The 12,516-nt window shown below is 31.2% G+C and overlaps 1 protein-coding gene and 1 long non-coding RNA gene across 4 annotated transcripts in view; one reads left to right on the top strand and one right to left on the bottom strand.

Moving 5' to 3' along the window:
- The window catches only part of LOC142330830 (pH-sensitive chloride channel 2-like), a 120,330-nt gene that overhangs the window by 99,430 nt on the left and 8,384 nt on the right, over nt 1-12,516 (bottom strand). The gene's annotated exons all lie outside the window — the stretch shown is intronic.
- The window catches only part of LOC142330831 (uncharacterized), a 173,416-nt gene continuing 161,323 nt past the window's right edge, over nt 424-12,516 (top strand). For 2 of the 3 annotated variants that reach the window (XR_012757852.1, XR_012757851.1), the window contains exon 1: nt 424-609. This is a non-coding gene — a long non-coding RNA (uncharacterized LOC142330831). The remainder of the gene's footprint in view (nt 610-12,516) is intronic. The other variant, XR_012757849.1, reaches the window with a different exon arrangement.

Raw genomic sequence — 12,516 nt, 5'->3', positions numbered from 1 at the left:
AAGTTTTTTTTGTCTTCAGTCATTTGACTGGTTTGATGCAGTTCTCCAAGATTCCCTATCTAGTCTAGTGTTAACAAAAAGTAATGGAAATATTTATGCTCATTTGAAATAATATCGATCGAGAAATAAATTGTGAAGATTTATTATTTAATCTAACGATACAAATAAGAATTGTAAATATGTTTCTTTAGATGTTAATGAAAATTTAATTAAACGGATATAACAGAGATGCAGTATTTTTTGTCAAGTGTGCCGCAAAAGGAAAAAATAAAAATTATTATATTTTGTGGTCAAGGACACACGTCGCAGACAGCAGTTTTGTCGATTTCGCAATACCGGCTAGAATTTGTCAACAAACGTGAACTTACCAACGAATTACACACGCAAGATTATTGTTAATAATAATATGGGTGGGGAAGACGATGTTACCAATCTATCGAGCATTTGTGTTCGTGAGTACGTAAGCGTCGGTTGTGCAGTGTAAATGTTTTGTTATCGATAAATCATTGCGCTAAGCTCTTTACAAGATTTACGTTATATAAATATTTTATTTAATTCTTACTTACGGTTCGCGGCTGTTTCTGGATTGCCGGAATATAATAAAAAAAGGTAAAATTAGATTTTATTATTTTTGTATTTGCGAATGTAATTGTATTCGATGCAGAGTGTAATATTTTCTGTTTAGTCTTCTGTTCTTGTAGCGTAAATGTTATTTACCGTATTGTTTTCCTTTATTATAGTTGACGCGTAAACTCTTCTTGCGATTCTGGTATATAATTATAAATTTAACAAACTTTAAATAGCGTTTAAGCGATTTATTATGTTTTTCTTTTATCTTACGTAACCGCTACCCGATCAGACCATCAGGAAACGATAACGAAAAGACTTTAAGGAATAGGAACCTATCTCATCGACCCCAATAATAGTAAAATTTTATATAGAAATAACCCACTACTTTACGCAAGAAAGAGTTGCAGGAATCCAGATTTTTAGACGTTAGCGAATTAAATTTTTATAAGGCTCGTATTTATGTGTTGTATTGTAATCAGCAGCTCCCGGGTATTTTTGGGTGAAGGAGGAGTTAGTATTTAGCATATGCAAGCGTATTCCTGGAATAGTAGTAATTCTAACAGATATTACGTTAAAGTCTAGGTTTTTTATTTTTATATAATTCTTGCACTAACTACATAGCAGTGACTGAGATGCGCAGAGCAGCATGGCGCATCACGTGTCCCCTCTGCACCAATAGCAACAGAGTAGGGAAGCGCAGCTAGGCCTGGCAGCACACACACACACACACACACACACACACACACTTAACGAGAAAGATGGCGTCATCGAAGTAGCTATACGTCATTTATTATAAACATTTAAATGGCTATTAAAAATTAATATTAAAATTAAAAACCGTAAAATTCTACAATAAATCACAGAATCGTCCTAAAATTGATCAAATCACTTGAAAATGTTCACAGAAATATACTCTATGTCCTAATACTAATCGAGTAAATATTTAATTAATAAATATTTAATAAAAACAGAAAACTGAGGGACGCGAAAACACGTGGTTTTAATACGGCCCTCTTACCTAAAATATATCCTTCTTTACACGTGAAAAAGATATTGTTTTAAACGGTTAATTACTTAAGAGTTAAAAACTACATGAAGTTAATAAACGAACCCGTAATTTAAATGTAAATCGGAAAAACAAATAAAATAAATTCGCGTGATGTACACATTATTAAATATATAATCAACTTTTTAATTTAACCCTTAACTGGGCCCGCAAAGGGTAATCTTACCCACGAGTGCGTGGGGTCGCTTTCTTTCATTAATTAAAATTTTATTGGGGGCTATAACTCTGGAACCGATGAAAACAAGTACCGCTTACGATATATCGTAGAAAACCTCTCGATCAGAGCTTATTACTGCAGTTAAGAAAAAGTCAAAAATCCAATTTTTTTAAATATTGGCTTTTTTTTGGACGCTTTTGGTTCATCCGATTGTAATCAAAAGGGGAGGTGCACAACTAGATGTTTTACAACAGTTTTAAATTCAAAATTCCAACATTCTACGGCCAATCGTTTTTGAGCTACGCGAGGTAATTACGTACGCACATACATATGTGCAGACGTCACGCAAAAACAAGTGAAAATGGATATTTCCGTTGAAATCTGAAAACCGAAATTATTCGCGATTACAATACTTCCTTTTACGTAAAAATAAAAGTTGTAAATTATAAGTAAAAAATAACTAAAACACTTTAAGGAATATATCTTATCGATCCTAATAACGGTAAAATTATATAAATAAATAACCCACAGTATGCGATAAAAATCGCGGGCATCCAAAATTATATAATGAACTAAGTTTTGATTAGTCTCGACGCACAGAATTTTATATAAGTTTAAAAACATTAGATTTAGATAAAATTAATTTGTCACCTGTTAAAAAGAAAAAAAAAATTATTACTACTGAAATATCTATTAGAATTTTGTTATCGCTTGTAATTTTAGTAATCGTTAATTGTGTAATGTAATGTAGAATATTTAAATAAAGATCACTCGCTACCAGAAGAACGTTTATATTATTTTTAAAAAAATGTATTTTCAACGGAAAATGTTAACACACTTAAAAAGCGCGTAACATTTTTTAATAATAAATAATAGAATCCGTATTTATAATTTTTCAGATTTTTCTTTCAGCGGTAAATCTATTGGTTCTCTGATGTGTGTAATTTTCACGCGAATAAATAACAACAGACTTCGATTTTTCAAAAGGGGTGCAGAAAGGTAAAAAAAAAAAAAAATTGCCCCTGCCTCCGGTTAATTTACTAAAAAAACATAAATAAAAATAATAAATTTAATGAGATACGTTGTACTGCCATCTCCAAGATTAAAAGAACCGAGCCAGGTTGAAACATAAAGTTCGATTGTTTTATAAATATTTCCGTTTGATATGCAGATTTCTTTAATTTCTAAGGCGCTATAAACATTTTATAAAAACTCGGAATTCGCAAGCAAAGAAATCTACTTTTTTGCACCGCTCAAATTTATTCGTTATTACGGGCAATTTTTCTTGAAATAGATAAAAACAAATTACGCCTTCCAAAAATTTACTAAGCATTTTTCAAAAAATAACATTTCAACGGATATAACATTTATTTTATTACGCAAAAATAACAAAAAAACTTAAAATATGAATCCGATTTACCTATCTTAAAATAATAATCGCAATCTTGACGGGTAATTTACAAATAATATCTAATTTTACATCTAAACTATTACTTACAACCAGCTCGAACAATATTTATCGTTAAAATTACGGCTTGTAAACATTACAATTACTTTCTATTTTAACTTTAACTTCATTGTAATTACGGCAGCTATCCTATTAATTTTGTTCGTAATTCTAACCTAATTTTATTTTCCGAATTTAGAAATAATTGCAAATAAAATTACTGTTTACTCGCAGACGATAATAAACCGATGAAAACTTTACTAATATGACACGATGGTGGATAAATTGAGAAAATGAAGACGGAAATGATTATAATTTTATAAGGAATACGTTACCGTTCGTAATTTCAAAGAAAAATCTGTTGTTTAATGGAAATCCATTCAAATCGTTTTCGGTAAACCGACCGGGTGCTGCGTGCTGAACGGATTTTAATGTCGGTTTTGCTTGCATTGTTTTATAAAGGTGTGATATTTGTTTGATACGTTTACGACCGTCGCCTATCAGTTTTACGTACCTGTAGTTTACAGAAATAAAAACGCCACTAACTCAAAGATGGAAATCTTCTTTTAATTTACGGTTATTATCAAAACGATATCCACCTTTCCTTTTCCTGATTGGAATGAGTTAATCGATCTATGGATGTATTATGGATTTATTCTATCGAATGTTTTTTAAATCCCGTTAAAAAACGTAATAAATCTTTTTAAATGTTTAAAATTTCTACATCCGTTTATTGAATATAACGGAATAAGTAACGAAACGTTAATTATGTTTTAAGCACGATCTGAAGCAGAGTTCCAAAAATTTTAAGAAACTACGTTAACTGAATAAATTATCGTAAAATACGGTAAAAAATAAGAAATTATGTATTACTCGTATTTTAAAAGTTATTATGCATATAATTTCTTAAAAATATTGTTGCCTTTCTAGTTTTATTATGGGGATTAAAAATTCCACAGTAGGAATAAATGTACATTTTTAACGTGGATAACCTATATATATATATATATATATATATATATGTCTGATACGAGATAGTAATAGCGTATATAAGTAATTTAAGTGTTTATTGTGGGAATTTTGAAACCGGGATAAACTTGTACATATTTATTATGTAGCATTTGTATGCTTTTTATATTTACCAAAAATATTTTGTTCTTGTGAAATAGTTTTCTCATTTTCGAGGTTTATTTATTAAATCGCTCGCTAATTTACGTAACTTATATTGGATTTTACTATAAGTTTCATTAATTTTTTATACTGTATTCACTTCTCTGTACAGCGTTTAAAAACAGCTGTCAGAAATGGGAAAATAGAATACGGGTAGAGTTGAAATTTAATAAAAATAAAATGTTGATACCAGTATTTTTAATAATATTCATTTTTTTTCTCTTTCCGCAAGGGGAGGAAAAAGCTCTGCCAGCCGCCGTCAGGCCAGCACTGATGGCAGTGCGGGGTTCTCCCCCGCTAAAAATCCTGCCCCCCTATCCTGCAGGGCCCGGATCTAAGGCATATGATATGTACAGTCCCTGCATGATCACACAGGCACTCTACTATCCGAATCCGTATGACCAGAAGGCGTCCCCAGGGGGCGATCGAGGAGCGACGACTCCCGAAAACATCTATGTCCAGACAGGAGCCGGGTAAATTCGTAGCCTGTGTTACCGTGCTTTCGCTCCGCCCAGTTCCTTACGTCGCTTAATAATATTCTCAGTATGTACTGTTTTGATACGGCGTAAACAGTTTAACAAATATGTAACGTTAGAATTATAAGTAAATATGAAAAATTAAGTAATTTCAGCGATTAACATTTCTAGACCGATAACGGAAAAGTCTATTTCGTCGAAATAAAGTTCAAATATAATTTAGGCAGACCAACAGGTCCTTTTGCCAACCGCGCGAGAAACCGAAAAAAGGATATTTTTATCCCTTTATAGGGGATTGAATAATACCGGAAAATATGTTCGCTGGGAAACATTTCTGCCCTTTGAATAAAATTTTGAGATACAGGACCTTAAGGTCCACATCTCCTTGCCTCCTACACCTATCGTGACAAATTAATCGCCGTCACGTACAAAAAATCATCGTGCCGATTTCATCCAAATCGGTCCATCCGATCGAGAGATACCCGGTTTCTGGAATTCTTCATCGCTGAAATCATGTCGTTTGGCTAGAAACAGGACATGAACGGTAGCGGTTCGTAGCTAAATTTAACGAGGTTGATTTTCTTAGCCTTTTCAAGGCCGCGGTTAAAGTTTTCTGTAAAATAAAAGAACCGAAAACAAGAATGAATCGATAGCAGAAAGCAGGATAATAATCTAATTCTACACTTTATTAGATTCAAGAATACGGCACACCGTTTCTAAGCACATTACGCTTAAAAGGCCTATTCGGTTTAATCGAATAAATAATAAAATGACAACAGATAATATTTTTTAGTAATATTAGGCGATAAAATGTCCGCTTAAAAACACTATACTCCAACGGCGGTTAATTTCAATTTCTATGTACGTAGAAACAAATACGTTATTAGTTTTTACTAATTACCTTCTCTTTAGCCCTTCTGATTTGGCGATCAAAGAGTCCTTCCTTTCAGCAGTCTTCTGATCGCTACTGAAAAGACAAATAAACACTTTCGTATTTAAATAAAATTCACAGATGAAATTACTGAAATAATAGGGTTCTATGTTACCTAATAGTAACCCTAAAAAAGTAAATAAAATTTACGCGTCATAATGTTTCAAACAAATACATAAAATTAAACGAAGTAATAATAATACTTATAATAATAATAATAATATTTTAATTATTTATATAATTTAAAAATATATATTTACCCGTCGATTTCCGTGGTGTAGTGGTAGCATCTCGGTTTTTTATCCGGAGATCCCGGGTTCGAATTCCCGTCAGGCATGGCATTTTTTATACGCTACTAAATTCCATTTCCATATTCCTATACATAAGCTTCTCTATAAATCGTCGTAGTAAATTAATTCATGAAATAAAAAAATAAGTAATTTAAATAAATAAAAATAAAAAAAGAAAGAAATTTTATCTGTAATAGTAATGCATATATTTTAAAGAAATCCGTTTTATAATGTTATTTTATAAAAAGGTAGTCAGTCGGTAAATATATCTCGAGTAACCGACCCAGAGTTAAACACATGATGTAAAAACAGATGTATGTAGACAGCTTCGGGCTTGAACGAATGTACGCGGAAATTAACGAACGCCGGTTTGAAGAATTTAACCTTCCTAAACGCTTGTTGGTCTGTCAAAACATTACTGTACGTTTTATTAAATCTTGCTTTCGTTTGAAACATTATAAATTGGTATTATTATATTTATTATAATGTGAAATATTATTCAGGTATTCAGGAATATGTTTAAGAGTAGTATTACTATTAATTTGTGATTAAAACTAATAATTAAAACCAAACTTGTATGTAAGGTAAGTACAAAATCAATTGGGTTTTGATAAAAGTTCAATGCAGCAAATTACCTAGTTTATATATATATATATATATATATTGTGTGTGTGTGTGTGTGTTTTATATATAAATAACCTTTATTTATCCACATGTTGATTACAATTAGTAATACTAGATGAAATGTTTCTTACAAATAAATATTAGTACATAAAATAACTTTTTCTATACTGTCATCCACATTTCATTTTAGTTATATTTGTAAATCTTGTAAAATATTTTAGTGTAACTGTTCATTTTAAAAAAATCTTGTACTAAGCTTTTAATATTTTCTTAACTTACACTTTAAGTATAAATATAGTCTATGTAACGTACATTTCCTATTATAATGCAATTCTTAAATATATTCTAATGTATAATTTACTCTTTTCTCTTAAAGTGTACATTTAAATATGACATGTAAATGAGGTGACTTAGGCTGACAATTCCCGAGACCTGTGGTTAATTGAATTTCAACCGTCAAGTATTCTGGTATTTACTATCTACATAGCACATTTCAGTCAGTCGGTATCAGATTTCAATAATACTTGTTTTATATATATATATATATACACACACACACACATATAAAAACATGATGTAAGTCATCCATAATGAACGCCCATTAAAAACTACTGAAGATCGTGACGGGAAACACAAGTAAACCAAACAACACGAACGAAGATGCGATCTTCGTTCGTGTTGTTTGGTTATATATATATATATATGTGTGTGTGTGTGTGTGTGTGTGTGTGTGTGTGTGTGTGTGTGTGTGTGTCTGTGTGTGCGCGCGTGTGTTATGCTACCATTTGTTCCTGATGCGTTCATACTGTTATATGTTTTATAAGTCCGATTCTTTGAGAGAATAAACACTCCAGCACTCAATTTCTTGTAAAGTCAGTTATTTTTACACAGTTGAGTACTAGATCGTGGACACCGGTGTTCTTTGGCGGTTGGGTTTCAATTAACCGCACATCTCAGGAACGATCGAACTGAGACTGTAAAAGACTACACTTCATTTACACTCATTACACTCATACATATCATCCTCTGAAGTATTATCTGAAAGGTAATTATCGGAGGCTAATCAGGAAAAAGAAAGAAAAGATTATAATTATAAGCGATAATGCTTATAATGTACCTCTCTCGGGTACATTTGGAAGATCAACGTTTGAATAAAATCGACACAGACTAATTACAGGCAGCGACACCAATGTCTAGTAATGCTGTACCAAATAATCAGACATGACCGATTACTAATACGTAATACGTAACGCAAAAAACCCGTTGAGGGGAAAACAGAAAAGGCCCCCGATCGGTTCATCATAAACAAAAAGTAAATGCGGTTTTAAAATATACCTTCGACTCGCTCGGCGATAAAATTCTATTAATGTTTGCACAATATTCTATATTTCCGCTAGGACTTTTAGCACCGAGTCTTCCTGAACGCAAAGGAACGCAAGATGTATATCCCTCTATTAATCGCAAAACACGGTCAATAGTCTCTTGTTGCCGAGCCTTTCTTGATATAGGGCGGCTATTTGTTTATTAAAGTCGGTTACATATCGGTTTTGTTTATGGACGGAGTTGTGGATCGCGTTCCCATCCCTACAGGTATTAAATCGTATACGGGCTCAAATTAATTAGTTGTAATCGCACAAAATTCACGATAGACGACGGAAAGCAAAAATAATACTGGACAATGTCGTTTAATCGGTGATTAATAACCGGCTAGATACGGAATTATATGAACGCGAACAGTGTGGACGTGTTGTACTAGTACAACGAGGCCGACTATATTGATATCGTTTAAATACAAAACGACTTGATACATTAATAACTTCAATATTACTGCTAGATTAATTAATTAATAACTATTCTCTATTCTTGACGGTTAAAGGAAGAGTACCGAAAATTCTTTTGAGCGGTTTTTTTGGTTTTCAGATTTTGAGTAATTTATATAAAATTTATAAATTTAATTAAACATTCCGATTCTGCCCGACAGTAGAAATTCAATAAGTTTATTTTTTATGTCGAATGTGATGTAGGCGGTAAATAAATTTATTTTTATCGGTGTAATAATGCGTTATATAAGTAAGGTCATTATAAAATGAAAACAGATATGTTTAAAATCCTCCTCTATGAATCATGAGACCTTGCCGTTGGTGAGGGGGCTTGAGTGCTCAGGGATACAGAGTAGCTGGACCGAAGGTGCAACCATATCGGAGAGGTATCTGTTGAGAGCCAGACTAAGGAATGATTCCTGAAAGAAGGCAGCAGCTCTTTCAGTAGTTGTTAGGGGCGTGAGTCAGGACGACTTAAACGGCCGTATCAACATCACTCAGTCCTCTGAGTACTGCGCAGCTGAAAGCAATGGAAAACTACAGCTGCTTTTTTTCCAAGAAAATGTGGCTCTCTCCGGGTGGGGACTACTAAGGAAGGGGTCACCAGAAAATTAAAAAAACGACTAGCACTAGATAGGGAATCTTGGAGAGCTGCATCAAACCAGTCAAATGACTGAAGACAAAAAAAAAAAATGTTTAAAATTCATATTAATTATTTAAATGTATTAATACGTAATAATCCTAAGGTAAATTTATTAAATACTAGAAGACACGACGCTGCTTCGCTATTGCTAGATTTGAGAATATTTATAGCTTAAATGAACATAATTAAAAGTTTGATAAAACATTAAGGAACTTCACAAAATTTAACCTTTTCCTTTCCCCTTCTTCCCTTTTTTCCCGCGCGTAAATCGGTCCAGTAGTTTTTTAGTCTATAGCGGACATATGAACATTGCCTTACATATATATATATATATATATATATAGAAAAAGAAAGTCTGTTTGTATATTTGTTTCGTAAATATCACGACACCGGCGCCACCTAGAGGGTATAGTTTTTGAATAAAGTTTTCTTTTCACGTAACTAATGTATATTTTGAATATGAGCCAGATCGGTCCAAAAATACAATTTTTCTAAATATCTCAACCACAGTTTCACGCTATCGGATGAACGGTTTAGGAAGGCATAAGAAACACACAGACAGACAAACATTCATTTTTATATATATATATAGATAAAAGCCTTTTCTCGTACGCCGAAATATTGCGTCGAATTATATTAAGAGTTTCGTTGTATATTCTTATTTTTAACTCGAAAACGATTAGCGGTAGTATGTTGAAATTTTGGATGTAGGATTGTTGTAAAATCTAGCTGTGCACCTCCCCTTTTCATTGCAATCGACTTAACCAAAAGTATCCAAAAAAACCTAAAATCCAAGGAAATTTTGGATTTTAGACTTTTTCTTAACCGTAGTAATAAGGTTTTATCGAGAGCTTTTCAACGATATATCATAAGTGGTATTTGTTTACAACGGTTTCAGAGTTATGGCCAAATGAAATCTTAATTAAAGAAATATTTGGATCTATAAGGGGAAGGCACATCGGTTCGAGTCAGACTTCATCTCCTTTTATTTTTTTTAACTTTTTTTAAAATTAAATATATTGATTTATTTATTAACTCCTGATTTTAAAAAAATTACAATAAATAAATTATTCAATAATAACAATAAAAAAAATCTTAAGTTATTAGTGAAATAGAATTTTATGCACTTTTAAAAACGCGTATGTGTAATTTAATAGGCATTATTACATATGTGAATGTATAATCAAATCTCCCAAAATAAAAAAATTGTTAAGGTTTCGACGAGAGTTTGCCGTCGGTTGAAAACATCAAAAAATCGAAAATCAAAATTCAACAATTTATTTATTTATAGTTCTTCAAAAAGATATCGTTCTAATTAAAAAAGTACAGATATGTATAAAAGACGAGATAATAATTTTTACGCCTTAAATCGAAAATGCAAAAACTTTTGCCGGCCCGATTTCATACTTTAAACGACTTCATAAATCGTAATAATTAATGATCCGTAAGCGAGTGTTCTACTTCCTGACTTGTTTTTCAAAGGTGATAATTCACAATGCAAATCATACGAGCGATCATTCTCTAGTTCTAAATCCTAATTAGTCATTTATAAGAAGTTGTACGGTATAAAATAATTTGATGCAATTCGGAAGTATCATGCAAAATAATGTGCATCTTATTTTATATATTTTTTTCGAATTTTTCTTGAAAATATACTTAACATTTTTATCTCTTAATTTTTAACGATGTTTAAAGTTAATGAAAAAAATTTTGATTATTATTTTTAATTCATGACAGTATCAAATGATTCAATCGTTGAAAATAATTAATCGAATAAAAAAAATATATTAACGGTTCGTAATTTTCTTTGTTTCAAAAATTAATTCAATTCCAGAAAAAAATGTTGTATAATTTGAAAATAGCACAACAAAACGTAAATTTCGTACACAAAATTGAAATATAATTAATAATTAATATTTATTCAGTAAGTTAACATTTTCCAAGCTAATTAATACACAATTAGAGGCGGTACTGGAAGTTATGATACTTTAGAGTGAAGGTGACATTAGAAATGATTTCATCACTTTGAATTTTCAAAATATCAAGGAACCGTTTTATTAAAGGTAAAAATACATACGATTAATATTATGTGACATTTTAACCGTTAGGAATATATGATAAACGTATAAATAGAAACCTACAAAAGATAATTAGTTCGCATAATAAGGTGTGTAATATTCACTTTAAATTGTCACATCGACCCGTACTGCCCCTGATATTGATGTTTTTATTGAAATCAGAAATTGATTATTGTTCTTTATAGAATTTTTTCCCCGTAACGGACAAAGTTGAACTTACTGTTGAGATCGCAGTGCATTTACGTAGAACAATAAATGATAATGGTAAGCGTAAAATATTGAAGTTTCGTTCAAATTCGTTCTTAAAAGTACGAAATCGGGCCGGCAAGAGTTTTTGCATTTTCGATTTTTAATGTTTTCAATTTACGGCATAACAATTATTATGTCGCCTTTTATACATAACTGTACGTTTTTAATTAGGACAATATCTTTTTGAAGTGCTATAATTAAATAAATTGTTGAATTTGGATTTTCGATGTTTTCAATCGACAACAAACTCTCATCGAAACCTTAACAATTTTATTGTTTTGGGAGTTTTGATATCATCTGTATTTTGTTTTTTGTGCATTCGTTAAATCGAAACTGTTTTTATTTTTATGTTTATAATAATTCCGGTATCTGTCGTGCGTTTGCTAATAACCTTTCGTCGATTGTATTCAGTTATCTAATAAAAAAGCAAATTTGTTGTAAAACTAAAACGTAAACGTTTTTGGAATTTCGTGGCCAACTTTTTTTTGCTATAAATGAATCATTAGCTTTAATCCAATTTTGATCGTGCTAGTATGATCGTCCTTCTTCATTGACTGCCCGTGATGAAATATTGCACTTAACTTTATATTTTTTCCCGAATAGTTTGTAAGCATCATTAGACGCTATCTTATTCCTTTAGTTTCAGTTATTTTGCGTAAACATACTCCGTCATTTTCGAATAATTTTGTTTAAGTGATCAACAGTTTTCCTAAAGAATGAATTTCCATTCTACGTATTAAATCTGTTTCCATATTCAGCAAAGCTATCTTCGACATGCGTTTTTTTCACTAAAATTATGAATTAAATCTTGGAGACTTAAACTGTTATTTTTCTTTAAACTCTTCCTTTAAAAAGTAATATGAAAAATAACACGGTCACAGCTGATATATCGATTTGGGTAATAATATTATACTGTATATTAATTGTAATTGTTATTATTGTATTGTATATTGAAATATTTATAGGAAAAAACACCTGTGCCTGATAATCAAACC

The sequence above is a fragment of the Lycorma delicatula genome, chromosome 10 (genome assembly GCF_047948215.1).
Source record: "Lycorma delicatula isolate Av1 chromosome 10, ASM4794821v1, whole genome shotgun sequence".
In the NCBI taxonomy this organism is placed as follows: Eukaryota; Metazoa; Arthropoda; class Insecta; order Hemiptera; family Fulgoridae; genus Lycorma; species Lycorma delicatula.
The sequence above is the reverse complement of the archived record's forward strand: the minus strand, read 5'-3'. Positions and strand labels throughout refer to the sequence as shown.